The sequence below is a fragment of the Falco peregrinus genome, chromosome 10 (assembly GCF_023634155.1).
Source record: "Falco peregrinus isolate bFalPer1 chromosome 10, bFalPer1.pri, whole genome shotgun sequence".
Taxonomy (NCBI): Eukaryota; Metazoa; Chordata; class Aves; order Falconiformes; family Falconidae; genus Falco; species Falco peregrinus.
Window position 1 is genome coordinate 3,176,091 of NC_073730.1, and position 15,452 is coordinate 3,191,542.

The 15,452-nt window shown below is 40.6% G+C and overlaps 1 long non-coding RNA gene across 2 annotated transcripts in view; it reads right to left on the bottom strand.

The window, feature by feature from the left end:
- Nucleotides 1-14,442, bottom strand: part of LOC129785265 (uncharacterized) — a 38,791-nt gene extending 24,349 nt beyond the window's left edge. For both annotated transcript variants that reach the window (XR_008749046.1, XR_008749045.1), the window contains exon 1: nt 14,170-14,442. This is a non-coding gene — a long non-coding RNA (uncharacterized LOC129785265). The remainder of the gene's footprint in view (nt 1-14,169) is intronic.
- Nucleotides 14,443-15,452: the final 1,010 nt, after the last annotated feature.

A 15,452-nucleotide genomic window follows, 5' to 3' on the forward strand; every position in this document is an offset into this window, starting at 1 on the left:
CAAAGCCATATACTTTTAGCACTGGTTTTTTACCACCTGATTCTCTAATGGGGCTTTGACTTGATGATATATACATCTTTACCCTGTACAGAGCAGAATTTTAAACTGACTTGTAACAACTGGGAACAATATGAGAGCTTTCTCAGAAAGTAAATGACAGAGAAAACTACATGTCACTACCTGGAAGGCCATTAATGTATGTCAGAAAAAGAAAGGTTATTTAATGCCAAAGGAATTGATACTGTACTTAGGCCAGCCCTAATGCTTATCCCACTGGTGAGATAACCTTCTATTCTGTGAATTAATTTATGAATCATTTTTGAAGCTGGAAAACTTCTCCAATTACTGTTTGTTGCTGGGTACCAGTAAACATTCTCTCATTTGAGAAGTTGCCTAGGAAGAGGAAAAGTTGGGTAATTCTGGGTGACTGTTGGCTTTCATTTCTGTTTTTCTTATATGCTTATAAAATCACATTTTAATGTATTCTGGCTTTCTAGTGTTTCCTGAGGTATCAGAGACACCACTAAGAAAACTAGGTGTGCCCATGCACAGTGCTGAGCATGATGCAAAATAAAAAATTAAGATTACACTTGAAGACAAGGCTGTGTTAAACAACCAATATCTGACTGGCAGTATCAGACTGTTTCAGAGCTGCAAAGTGTTCCTGTGGTGGACTCAGCAATAACTATAAAGCTCCATTAGTATCTGTACAGAATATCAATACTTTAAAAGTGAAATATTCTGCCTGAGGCTAGTGTAACTGAATTTGCACTGAAGCCATCTACCAAGCTGGCTGTGTCAGAGAGTCACAGCTCTTCACACCTCTGACTAACTGAACCTACGCCAAAGAAATTTTGCATTGTAGCTGCATGCTCAGTAAAGAGAAGCAATAGCATTTCTTGGCACACTACCATGACTAAAATGCACATTCAGTAGCCAACATGTAGAAATAGAAAGGGGAAAAGAGAAGTCTGCTAAATCGTTTTTCAAAGAGTACTGAAGGCAACAGGAGTTTGCCCCCATCATAACCTAGGTGTACCAATACAAATCATACTTGGCTGAAATTACTTCTGTTTGTAGCAGGCTTTAATGTGTGTTAGTGGAAACTATTAAATCTAAGACGCTGTCTTTTCCTTCCTTTATATGCCCACCTGGGAAATATGGAGGATGTAAAACTCTGCTAAGATCAACTTTCCTTGGCAGAAACATTTTTATTATCCCTCTATTTCTTAATACCCAGCACAAATGTTGAGGAAAACTAGTTCCACATAAAGAAACTAATTTGCCTTCTCATTTTTATATTCACAGGGATTGCATTTCAGCAGTCAGAAGAAAGTAAGGGAATATTAAAATCTTTAGATAACTGTTAACAATTATGCGAGTCTTGAAATATGGCCTATAAAGGGAGGAGGTCTCTCATGCTGCATCGTTTGTGACTGTCCAAACAGCAATAGGCAGGTACGGTGCCTCAGTCTAGATTTTCTTACCAGTATGCACATGATCAAAATTCAACGGAAAACCACTGCAGCATATTAGATACCTCTAGTATCAATTAAGGACAATTAGCAGCGCCACTATGCATATGAGTGAGACAGATTATTGTGGCACCAGAGACAAAACAGATTCAGAACAGGAAACAGAATATGGCTTTAACATCCTTAAGTGTTGTTTATGGCAATCCATAAATGTTTTGCACTGTGTTTATCTGAAATTTATGATGTTCTGAAGCAAACACTGGAACTTGCCAAAAAGAAAAAAACAAAGTACTGAGAAAGAAGAAAAGAACTATACCAGCAAATATAGGCAATGATCTTTCTGCTTAATCAGGTTATTATAAAATCTACCTTTCCAGAAAACAGATGAGAGCTGATTGCAGCTATCAAAGCTAAAACACAGCTGTCTCTTTCCTACTTGTTTGGTACAGAATAGAAAGCCATGTAAAATTCCTTTGATAGGGAATTCAAATACGCTATTTAAAAGAATTTTCTTTTAGCAGTGAGAACTTTAAAATCAGGTTGAGGCGAGGGTTCAGATTTACATCAGGATTAGAAAAAATTAAGATTCAAGAAGATAATTTCTTGCTAGGTATTTTGGGGATTACTAGCTGGAAATAGCATTTTCTCTTGCTCAGACTTTGTTTAGGGTTACTGCTAAGATTTGAGTTGGGGTCAAGAAAACTAAAGGATCAAGGGCTGAGTTTACTTCAGTATGTCAGTAGTTCGAAGGCTGAGGAATAGATTGCGTGTTATCTGGATCTGAAACTGAATAAGTGATCTAAAAGAAGGAGCTGTCTCCCATAGCAACTGTTAAGATTTCAGGTTGTATGTGTTGTTCATGATAAAAAAAAAACAAAGTTTCCACAAAGGATCTTCATGTTCCATGTCAAGAGAGCTGTGACAATTTGGAAGAAAGCCAATGTCGGTTAAGTGCAAAGACCTTCTTAGACAGAGTGCCCTTGATGCACCAAGTCAGGCTTGGATGAAAGGAAAGTTCAGAGTTCAGAAGGTAAAATTAATATTGTGTGTTCCCAGTGCTGAAGAAGTAGAAGACATCATTTGGTGCCAAGGGCAATAACGCTATCAGTGGAAATGTTAGTTCCTAAGGTCTGATTTAGTCTTGGGTTAAGGCTGGGCTTAGGTTTGGGAAAAATGATGAAGAAAGAGTTTGGTTCAGCCTCTGTAACAGCCTGTACAGACTGTTGCAGACCTTCCTCAGCCCCACAGACAGAAGAAGGGCCAGATGTCAAAGAAATATTTAATTTGCTGAGAAATCATTGAAATATAACTCTGCACTCTAGTTTATCTTAGAAAAGACTTAGCACCTGCATAAAGATTTTGGTTTACTTTCTGGAGAGCTGTATAGAACTAGAAAAAGTCTGATGCTTTTTGCTAGACCAAAAGGAAAGGAGCTGTGACCTGGGAAGACACCAGCTTGGGGCTGGGTTAGTTCTGTTATTCTGTTATATTCTGTAGTATAACAAGTATTGATGCAATCTAATGTAATAAGTTCAAGAGGTGAAATTGTAGCAGTAAATTCAAGGGACTGCAGCTTTTGGATCCATGTCACATGCTGGTCCAAGATCAGAGCAAGGTTCCGCTTGTATTCTTGGGAACAGAATTAAGACTCCAAACGGAGTCAAGAGCCAAGAAACTTTAGTTGCCCAACAACAGGTTTGCAAATGCAAAGGAAAGAGCGAGAGGTAAAGAGGGAAAGAGTTCACAGCAATAGCTACCACCCCAGAGCTGCAGCGCCCTGACAATCTGACTCGTTTCCAAGTTCTGTGGGGGAATGTTCCATCTGATGTTGGTTGGTTGCATTCTTTTATAGGATTGTCATGAGCTGTTCTGCTTAATCACACCCAGTGGTGGAGCGTGTGCCCAATACTGTCAGATGGCCCTCAGAGGTCTCCAGGCCCCTTGATCCCCCTGACCCCAGGTCTGGGCACATGCACAGGGGTTTGGTTCTCAGGATCAGCTCCCCTCATTGCTCCATGGTGTCAGTTGGTGGGCTTCCTGCCTTAACAATGTTGAGATAAACCTCTGCTGTGGCAGTGGTGCTGGCTTCCTGCCTTAACGATGCTGAGATAAACATTTGCTGTGGTGACGGTGTTGGTTTCCTGCCATAGCAATATTGGGACAAACATCTGCTGTAGCAATGGTGGTTCTCACCGACAGTCTCTTACAGTTCAACAGTGCTGTCTAACACTGAGGGTGGGTCCAAATTTACGCTGAAAAATGACAGCCCGGCATCAGATTGTCTTAAGGAAATTCACCTGGAGTTGAAAATGCAAGAAAAGCTTTGTGAGAGCGTGATGCTGTGAAATAAGATCTTGGCATGTGTCATTTGGGGCAGGAGTTGCCTGTTCCTTTGTGGGAAGAAAGTAAGTTGCCCCAGCTTAGATTCTCTTCACATTTCCAGGGCTGACGATAGGGTTAAGACATCGCCTGTGCCTAAAATTGCCTTACTCTTTTGGGGGGGTGAGGAATGCTCCAGTTTTGTGCTTCTTCATGGCTTGGAGGGTAGGATTAAGGTTAGGCAAACAAGGGGTGATCAAGACAGATTGACTGATGAATGTCAGTGAGGAAGTAAGGAGAAGGATACCACCAGCTTCCATGGCCAGTATCTTTACTGGTTCTCAGTTTTGTCTCCTGAATTCAACTTTTGACCCCTGATCAGGCCCATAGCCAGCTGCCTTGTCAAGGGGGAAGACAACTGGCACAGTTTAATGCAAATCTCTGAGTATTCCACTTTGGTGTCACAACTAGAGTCATTGGTAAGGGTAGAAAGTTAAGGGCTCACAAAGGGAATGTACAGCTGGTTACTCCTGCTGGGCTTACAGAGTCATGAAGACAGGTGCTGTCAGTTGTTCCCAGAAGAAAAAATCTTACTTGGGGGGTGAAGCAGTGTCCTGGGGCTCTTTTATTTGTTTTGTGTTTGTTTTTTTTGTTTTGTTTTGTTTTAATACTGCCTAAATGGCAATCTCTGTGAAAAATAGGCTTCTAAGCTACTGAAGCAACAATGAAGTGATTAGGAATAAATAATGTTTATTCCCCCATTACTAAATGAATCAGAGCACTCTAGTGCTTAAGGGGGGTTTAAAATGACCATTTGATGAGATATTAATCCTTAGTACTGTTATACCAAAATCCTGAATTCATTACTCAGCGCAAACTCCTAGAGATAACAAAATTTATTCCATTTTTATTAACGTGCCTTCCAGAAGTACAAACCTTCTTTATAAAACTAAAGAAAAATGTATTCAGAAACAGAATATATTTCCCCAAACCCACAAATTTAACACAGAAGATCTTACATAGACTCTTTACATAGAGGTGTGTGTGACTAGAACTCCAAGTAAAAATAATGATCCTTTGTAAAAGTGTTCAATTGAAAGCAGATATGAAACCTTCAGAAAAGTAATGCTCTTGTCACATGTCACATAGCAGACCAGACCCTTGTATCAGCTGCTATCTCCACATCTGTACCTTTTATTCTGCTTTAATTGAATGTAAAGGAAACAATGCTAACTAAAAGTAACAACAAACAGTCATTCATGCAATTAATGGAAAGGGAGACAATGGGAGTCTCACAGAGGGTCATGGAGAGCCTCTCACATGTAGAGAGTCTCAGGCAGGAGATGAGAGTGCACAGCTTGTATATCTGACAACCAAAAGGATTACTTGTCACAAGTCTCTCTTGTCTGTGTGGACAAAGTTCGGTAATTATTGCTAGACCACGATGCCTTTCTGACAGCTCATTGTTCTCCAAGCAGTTCCTTATCTGATGGCCTTTTCAGGGGGAGAGAGGTGGATTCTCCATGTGCAGCCTTTCCTGCTCCTGGTGCTTTTCACTGCTGTTGACTTTCTGTAATATGTAATTTACATCAGCCAAACACTCCCTGACAGTGTGAGTTCTGGATGTTCCTAAGCAGTTATCTAAGCAGAGCATTAAGCTCTGTAAGTCACAAACGACTTGGCATAGATATGAGTGGACATTAATTCCATGGAAGTTTCCCAGTTAGGGTATAGTTTTAGTTGGATGTGCATACACACACACAAACACACGCACATCTATATTTTGTCATGGTTTTGTGTGTCTAGCACACCCAACGTAATTCAGTCCAGCCATTTTAATGGCAGGGCTCTTCCTCTTGAGAAAATGACCCAATATTGGCCATTTTTCACAAAGGCTTAAGACCTTTACCAACCATTTCCATCCCAGTCAGAAAAACAGATATGTTCTTCTTCGTCTTCCTTTGTCTGACGGTGACCCTAAAACGTATCTTGCAATGTCAAGTGAGTCAGAATAGCCAAAAGCTTAACTTCCATTCCCAGGGAAAAATTGACTAAGTGGTCCTCAGTTGGGAACCTGTTCAAAATATTTTGGATCCATATATTGCTTATACTTTTTTAATTCTGTTGCACAGAGACCACATCTCATACAGTGGACATCACCACTCACTATTTTAATCTTGCATTTTCCACAGCACATAAATTTTAATGTATTTGTTTCAGTAACAACACGATGCATCATTTCTTCAGTTCTCATTAAAAGCCACTGTAAATCAGTAAGGTAAAGTTAACATTTTGACATGTCCATTTGGGCCATTCTCATTTCATTCCATAGACAGTTCAAGTCTTCTGCATCATCAGCCTGTTCTTCAACTGAAGAGAGTAAAGCCCCTGCCAGTTCTCCATTGCATATGTGAAGTTCTCTCCACATCAAATTCACAAGCATAACAGCCTTGTAGAAAGGTCTCATGCAGCATATCTGTTTGGCACGCTTGGAGCTTTCCTACAAGCCCTCGCATACAGCTAATTTGCAGCACTGCTGTCTCAGGAGTAGATTATAGAGAAAGCAGTGGTTGATCTCCTCTCACTTCCCAATACCCTACATGGATAATACCATATTTTCTGCCAATATGCTGCCGTGCCCACACTTGATGAAAGAGAGTGATGAAGAGATACAACATCCATCCCATGCTCTTCTCGCATGCCTGGAAGGCAAAGTCAGGGTCTTATTCTGGTTATTCCTCATTTGCGCTATGATCTGAAAAGTGTATAATCTGCAGGTTGACCTGGATGAATGACAGGTCTTACTCACTCACTCTTCTGTCAAAGCCCAGAAAACTAGTGACAATTTCACCCTACATTAAAAAGGCTGCGGATAGGATAATTACTTCATAGAAGCCACAATTAATCTTCCTGGGTGTCCTCCAAAAGCCGTGGTAAGACATGTGCCTGTAGTATCTGGGTCAGGACGCTGCCTCAACCACTTGTCCACAACAGGCAGTGCTTCACTGTTAACACTCTCTGATGTAACTTTGGCCCATGACAGACAGCACCATCCCAGCCACCAGCCAGGTTTGGTTCAATGGCAACAGCATGGTAGCAGTTTGGAGACCCACCACCATGGTTTGAAGGGGAGGAGGGTTAGGGTATGTAGTGCTCAGAAGAGCTGTTCTGCATAGTGACGTTTTACTGGGTTTATTTAGTTGCATGCAGGGATGGACTGTCTCCCAGAAGGTGCAAGCTCCTGCCTTTAACAAGAGAGGATGCCTAATCTTGCAGGTCTAAAATTAGCCTTTGTGAACACCTCGGCTAGTGTTTTATCTGAACATCAAGCAGTGACTAATCTTTTCTTATAAGCCTGCTGTGATGATGCACCATAGGTAGCAAGTACAAAAAAAAAAAAATTATCTCTTTTTTTGCTAAGCTATTTCATGTGACATGTGACGAGTGGTTATTTCTTTTGCACTGCCATGTTTGATGAATGTATTAAGTGCCCCAGCAGGACTTCTGCATCATCATCATCCATTTGTCTTCCAGCTATATGTTCCTGAATTTGTCTTTCAGTTTGCTAGTAGCTTGTAGTGTTTGACACGAATGCTTTTATAAAAAGCCTTATTATGTATTCCTTGAGCTACTGCTACTGGGCACCAACAAACATCACTGACCATCTTCATTTTATGGTGTATCTATTTCCCTCTTTTCTGTCTACTCACCTAGTCTTTCATTCATTTATTACCCTATACTTTGTCTCTGTCTCATTTAGCCTTATTAACTGCATGAATTCCTGTTTTCTTATTGATTGCTAACACATTTGAGAAGCAAAAATTCCAGCAGATCCATCTCAGTCTTTCATTAACCACAAAGTCACTTTTTATTATATTCAGCTACCTCACTTTGATGGATTGCTGCTTATGCAGAAAGGAAGCTGACAAGTCCAGTGGACTTTGGAATTGAAAGGATCCCTTCTTCCTGGCCCATCACAGCCTGGCACAGGGTTCTCTCACATCCAGGAGTTTCTCCTCCCCTAGCCCAATGGACATGGCTGTTGCTGGCTCCCAGCCCCTCTCATCCTACTTCTCTCCATTTCCCCCGGCTTGTTTTTCTCAGCCTTGAACCCTGCCTTTCTCTATTGTAATTGCCACCCAAATAAACATCCTGCCACTAGTTATTTTTCTCCATTGATTTTGGTCTTGCAGTACCTGCACCCAAATCTGGAATTTCTGATACTGTTACCAAAGTGAACATGGCTTTACCTAGTGCTACTGATAAGTTACTGAGGCTCAGTTGGCCTTGCAAGACTCCACCCTATAAAAGGTCCCCATCACTCCCCTCCCATCATCTCTGAAGCCTGATTGTCTCTCACATTACCCCCACCAGTAATAGTCATCCCTCACAGCACTGTCTATGCCCTTTGCACCATCTCACTTTCTTAAATGCTATGGCCAGTGATTTTTCATGTCACGCCTAGTTGTTTCCCATGGTCTGCTCATTTAGTTAAACTTCAGGCCAAGGCCTAGTCATTTGCCTGCATACCTTAGCACTTTATCAGCTCTGGTAACTGCTCAAATCAACAAGCTTAGCTTTATAGCATAGCTCTACAACATCTGTGATCCTACCCATTTTGTTTTGGTTTTTAATGTATATTTTGTACATGGCTTTATTGTCTAAATCTTGGAATTAGTGTCTGACTTCGTCTAGTGTTTTACAGTTCCTCACACACTCCCATAGGAAATTGGACAGATCTTTAATGCCTCTGCATGTTACACTCTGGATGATCTCAACTTTTCTGGTTTCTCTGCAGCACCTAACCCTTGGACATATCAGGCCATTACTTGCCTTCACCTGTCGGATTTGTTTCCATAGGTGAGAGACATAGAAGATGCAATTTCTTCCATTGTAGTGAATGATTCGGTTCACATCCAACATGAGCTAACAAAATTATCACTGACAAAAGCCCTGGTAAGGGACAATCAGACTTTTTATATCTTACTGCAGCTTCAGTAACATTGCAAAGCTTTAAGGTGGTCAGCAGAGCTGTTACACAGGTGCCTCCTCCTTCCAGAAATGATTAGCAGGTTCATGCACACTCACCATACTTTGCTAACAGCTGCTCATATTTCCCTATGGTATGTCAAAAATGCTTTAATATCTAATATAAAGGCATATTCTAAACCCAAAATTATACGAAGGCCAACTTTGCTTACACACACTATTAGCCAGTGCCTAAGTAATTCTGTTCATATTCTGCTAGATTGCTTTATCATAGCACTGCTTCGAGTATTTCAAAGTTAATATTTCACGAAAGGGCCAAATACCTGTATTAACCTATGCTTTATAATAGATTTTAGTTTCACAATTACAGTTTCTACCATTTTCCTGATTCATGACATTAGGTCTGAGAAAATGACACTGTGCTAATTCATCTGCATTTTAACGCTTCTTACAACCAGATGCATTATATTCCTCATTGCTGCTGCCTTGTTTTACAACAGTCTCCTACCAAATTAGAAACAGACACTTCTCATTTCATTTACTTTCTAAGCAAAAAAGTCTAAAATTTTACAGAAGTTATTTAGTGAATAAATTTAAACCCACCACAAACAGAAGTTGTTACTGTTATTGTTAAAATCCTGGGATGGTAGAACTAGGTTCTAATTTTAGTAAAACAAAAGTCATTATCTGACCTCAAGAAACTCAGCTCCTACAGAAGTCTGATTGATAAATTGCTTCAAACTGTCTTTTCTTATTACTTGCAGACACACTGTTTGGAAAACAAATAATATATAACACTTGGGGGAAAATGTACATAAGTCATATATAGGCTCATATATCCAGTGAAAGCCAGGAAGACCCCCATCTGCACCAAATCCCTCACCCCGTGCTGAACCATCAGGCCCCACTGACCTTCCAGGACTGACAACCCTTGCTAAGGGCCAGTCGGCACACCAGAACTGACTTCGTCCCACCTTGCCATCAGGTACATCTGGCATTTAGAAACCTCTTTTTTGAGGACGACAACTGCAGCCACCGGACGGGTCAACGGGCCTGGAGCTCTCTCCTCCCCAGGCAGCGACGCCTCTTTGGTAAGACTCGCGCATCTGACTTGGTCAGGTGTTACCCGGGAAAGTACTGTCAACTAAAGCGCTGAGCTCTTAACTCCAGCTTGATTGTTGCACTAAGTGCATCTATCAACAGCAATTTGTTGCATCTGTCGCCTTCATAGATCATCCATTTTTTTTCCAACTTTGTGAAACTGTTTCAGTGAAAGCCCTTGAGAGGGCTCTGGCAGGCAGACGTTGCCTCTGTTGAGTAGCTGTGTCCTTTAGAGCTAAACCGTTGGCCACGTCTGAGAGTTGGGCTGGCCCCAGCCGCACCCAGACTCCTCTCTGAGGAGGGGTTTAGAAAGCAAGGGAACCTTTTCCAAACCTCATGACTCAACGGGAGGGCTTTTCCCCCCACTGGCCATGAGTCAGACTCATACACACTACATGACAATGTTCCTCACACATTAAATAGAGTTTATTAAAACACACATGCACAAGTCCACACACATTATATTCAGATATATCCACGTGCCCATTACACACTAGAAGGAAACAAGTGTTTTCTACCTTAAACAAACAGATGCATATAAAATAGGTTGCAGAAGCACAAAGAATGATTCAATATTTAAACAAACATCAAAATTTGTTGCTGGATCTGACTTCAGGTCTCATAAATAGTGAATAATTCAGCTGGATGCATACACTCTAGTTCACACAGAATATGTATTACAAAGCATGGGACCTGGCCTTCTTTTGCTCAGTACTTTATCCTTCCTATTAGATTGTATTTTTTTAATACATTGGCATGTACCAAAAACCTAAATAAAAAAAAGATCACAACCAGCAGGCATGTCTGTCTTTGCTTTGTTTCTCTGTTCTACATACCTCAGCTAGTCTTATCATCCCTTGCTTTTGTCCTCCACAAAGCTTTTCATCATATAAGCTTCCTCCAGCAAATTCAGCAGTTACTGTTCTGTCTGTAGCCTTCATCACATACCCTGTCAGAAATACATGACAAGTTCTTTCCCCACCATGCTTTCTACGCAGCCCTGGATAATCTTTATACAAGTAACAACCTATAAAACCTCCCTTTTTAGTCTGGTAGTCTTAATTAGCAATATTTGGCCTCTTAGAACTGCACTTCCACAAAATCTACACACATTTTTACACGTATTCCCCTAATAGATCTTACTGAACACAACAGACATAAAAGCTCAAGGTGACTATTGATTAATTCCAAAGCATATCAAACCTGCTTATGGTAGTAACACTTAACAGTCTGCATTTTTCCTAAAACATAATATTGCATATCTTAATGCAAATGCTGTTTGTGTGCTTTTTGCATATGTTGTTACTCCAAAACTGACATAAGGGCAATCTGAGGGCAATCAAGAGAGGCCTCAGGGCCCTGGGGTGACTGCTGGAGGATCAGGAGCACAAACGGTGTTTTCTACTGTCCTGCCAGTTGCGGGGAATGACGGTGGGTGTAATCGGAAGATCGCACAGATCAACACCTGGCTCCGGGCCTGGTGTCCCTGGCTGAATTTCAGGGTTTTTTTGATCATGGGGCAGTTTATGCAGCACCAGGCCTGCTGGCAACAGATCAGGTTCACCTGGGTCAAAGCAGGAAAGGGATCCTAGATCAGGAGTTAGCAGGGCTCACTGAGAGAGCGTTAAACTGGATTTGAAGGGGAAAGGGAATACAACCCAGCTTGTCAGACATGAGCCTGGAGGCAGCATGCCAGTGTTCAAGACAAGATCGATAGCACAGCTGAAGTGCATGTGTGCCGATCACCAAAGCATGGGCAACATGCAGGAGGAGCTGGAAGCCACCGTGCAGCAGGAAGGCTGTGACATAGTCACCATCAGAGAGACACAGCAGGATAACTCACGTGACTGGAGTCCTGCAATAGATAACTACAAAAACTTCAGAAGCAATAGTAAAGGAGGAGAGGCAGTGGGACAGATCTGTAACTTATGGAGTGTTTTGACTGCCCAGACCTTAATGATAGTAACAAGGTTGAATGTTTACGTGTAAGAATCAGGGAGAGGGCATACAAGGCGGATATGCTGGTGGGAGTCTATCATAGATGACCCAACCAGGACAAAGATTTTAATAGGTAAAACAAAAGCTACGCATGCAAGCAAAGCAAAACAAGGCATTCATTCACTACTTCCTTCCTTCCTTCCTTCCTTCCTTCCTTCCTTCCTTTCTTTCTACTTACTATCGGCAGGCAGGTGTTCAGCTGTCTTCAGGAAAGCAGCACTCCACGTGTAGCAGTTACTCGTGAACACAAACACCATAATGCTGGGTGTCCCCCCCTCCTTCTTCGTCCCCCACTTTCTATACTCAGCATGATGTCATATGATATGCAATACCTCTTTGGCTAGCTTGGGTCACCTGTCCTGGCTGTAGTCCCAATTTTCTGTACCCCTCCAGCCCTCTTGCTCACAGGGCCCAAGAAACTGAAAAGTCCTTGACTTGGTATAAACATGACCCAGCAACAACTGATAGCTCTAGATTTAAAGGTGACTTTCTCCTCAGCCGTCAAATTGCCATGAGTGATGAAGATCACAGGCCTTTACTGCCTGTCCAGGATAGGCTGACCAGATCAGCCAGCGCTGGGAAATGCAGAGATTTCTGTCTGTTCCTGTACCCAAAAGTCAAGGAGTAAGTCTTTAAACTCTATGAAATTATACTGCTAACCTGGACACTGAAGAGGACACGAGTAGTACGTGCCAGGTGCTAGTCACACTCTTTAAGGTAGACCCAGAAGGTGCTCAGGCACTGCTGCTCTGAGGCTTTGTAAACAATTCATCTTGTCTAGAACAGACAATGCAAAATTGGCTTACAGGGAAGCAGAACTGTCCCCAGTGCAGTTCAACAGCAGAGAGCACAACAAATTGCAAGAGGAATTTTCGATTTAAGTAATAATGTGTATGAACTTTACATTGAATTCTTCAGGTAGTCTTGAAGGCAAGTAAAAGGTATTCAGAAGGAACCAATAGGGTATTAACAGTGCATTCAGTATTCTGAAAAGTAGTTTAGTGGGGATCAAAGCTCTAGATAAGATAGGAAGCTGAGAAGGTTGGTTTTTTCCTCTAGACTGGAAAATCAGTACAGAATTAAGTGTGCTGCAGTTGTTATTTATAATGTCAGGATTTACAACACAGAGCCATTTGAAATACCACCCAGCGATACCGGAACAGAGTAGAAACCCTCTTATCACAGGTTTGCCCCGTTGCCACTGACACGTACCATACGTGAGTCTCTTGTGTTTTGCACACTGGGAAAGCACTGACACCTGTTCAAAGTGATGTGAAGAATACCAGAATAAAGCATTATAGTTGTCTCCTGATTAAATAGCTTTTTCATTGGTTGAAATAAGAATGCTCCTGGCCCCTTTTCAAAGCAACTTTTAAAAAACATGGTGGGAAAAAAGGTTTATATCTTCTTTTAAATTAATACCCTGGATTGCAACCAGCAACTCAGTGTACAGGGAGAGTGTCAATATATATATAAAAAAAAAGGTGGATTCATTTCACCATGGAATTAAAAAACTGTAATGCACATATATTTTCAGATTTGAAATAAATTTCTGCATTGGAAATTCCTGAATTGAAATGGCAGTTTTACTAAAACATCACATGAATTTCAAGGTACTCAACAAATGTATTCACAGACGTGCTTGATATTTATTTTTTATAAGTTTGAGCACACCCCAGACCTCGTCAATTAATGAGACTCTTTCACATCATATCATTTTCATAGTTAATTTCAGAAAGTAAATTGAAAACATATTATGTGCAAAACTTCAATCTACAGACATGCTCATTTATAAGCATAATTCATTTGCATATCACCATATGTATAGGTTTATATATATATTAGTCATAGATTGCAAAAGATTTTGCAAAGTATAGTGATCAATATGTCTATTTTGACATATTCAATATGACATATTTTGACATATTGATGGGGAAAAAAGATAAAAGCCAATTTATGTAACAGCCTTATTCATACCACATTCTTTATATTCTAGTTTAGAAGCAGAAGGAGATACATCGAAGTAAGAGAAAATGCATTTGAAATCAAACTACGTTTCTTCTGCAAATCCTTCTCACTGACTCCTTTCCTGTTCTGACCATGGCATTGTGTACACACAGTTACATATTTGATCTTTTTTGCACATTTTCACTCTTAAGTTCTTTCTGGCATGTCTAAGACACCTCCAGAAAAAGACAGATAATGAAACTGATGTGGTCTGATGATAGTAGCTTTCTGTGGTATTGAACAAATTCTCCAAAACAGTTCAGTTACAGCTAATACTTACCCATGCAGAATGTTCCTTTTCCTCCATTAGCTTCTTGCTGTGTTGCTTTTGATCAACTCTTACAAGCTTTTTGGTTGTAATGAAGGAAATTGAGGTTAATGAGCCAAAAGGGCAGCAATGATTGATTCATAAAGTAATGCCTGACCTTCTGGAGGGCAATCTTTAGTAAAGACATTGACAAAAATAGGTTAGGCTGTAATAAGGAATTTGAAGGCTGCAGTCTGAAGCAATTCAGAAGTAGGCAGATAGGTAGATTATGCAAAGGAAGCGGTTAACAGCACTCTGAATGCCTGCCAATTTGAAACAAGGTGGTTCACTGGGAGAGTCTGAAGAAAGGACCAACTATCTAGAAAGCTTCTTTATTAATATATGAGGCTGAAATTATATCAGAAAAAGTACTTTAAAGATTTGGGGGTTAGAAGATGCTGTCATGCAACACACACACAAATCGTTCTTTGGTGGTTTAGGTTTCATTTTGTTTGAAATAGTGTCTCAACTCCATTTTCATGTCCATTCACCTTTTCAGTAACACAGCTAGAACACCTAAGTAGGAACTATCCTGACACCTCATTTCACTTGTTCTCTCTTAAAACAATTGGGTGGAAACACTACAAACTGAGGGGCATCAAGTGGCATACTGCAGAAGGCATGTTAATTTCTATACAAGATTAATTTTCTTTCTTCATACTTCTTTAAACATCTATTAGTGCAACATCTGTTGGAGATTGCTACTATATTACATTCAGCAGAGATGTTATCAGGAAGAGGAACCTGCCCAATGAAGGGAGGCTGGGCTTGGAGGAACATCCATAGTCTGGTTCTGGCCCTTGAGCAATTGCAAGTATTAAAAATTGAGAACAGTGGTGACCCTTTCCTGAAAGATAAAAGTAGGGAGGATTTCCTTGATGCTAGGGGACTCCTCAGGAACCCAGATGAGTGTGAGACCAAGAGAGGAAAATAACGGGCATGAGTTAGGCTATTCCAGTGCATATGATTGCTAAACAATAAAATTACAGCAAGAGCAACACAGTTTTAAAAAGCTGAAGAATCCTACTGCAAAGATTACAAAAAAAGTAGAGTGTTTTCTCTACTTTCTTTCCTCTGGGAGATGGAGCATTTCTAATTTCCATTTTGACCTAAATCTCAGAGAATGAAAAGGAAGATAATAACATTGAAAGGTGTTCATAATTAATTTTTTGCCCCAAAACAACTTTGTATAAAATGCTCTAAGAATGCCCTCTACTGAATGAAACTTAATTTTTTGCAATAGTGACAGTAGAATT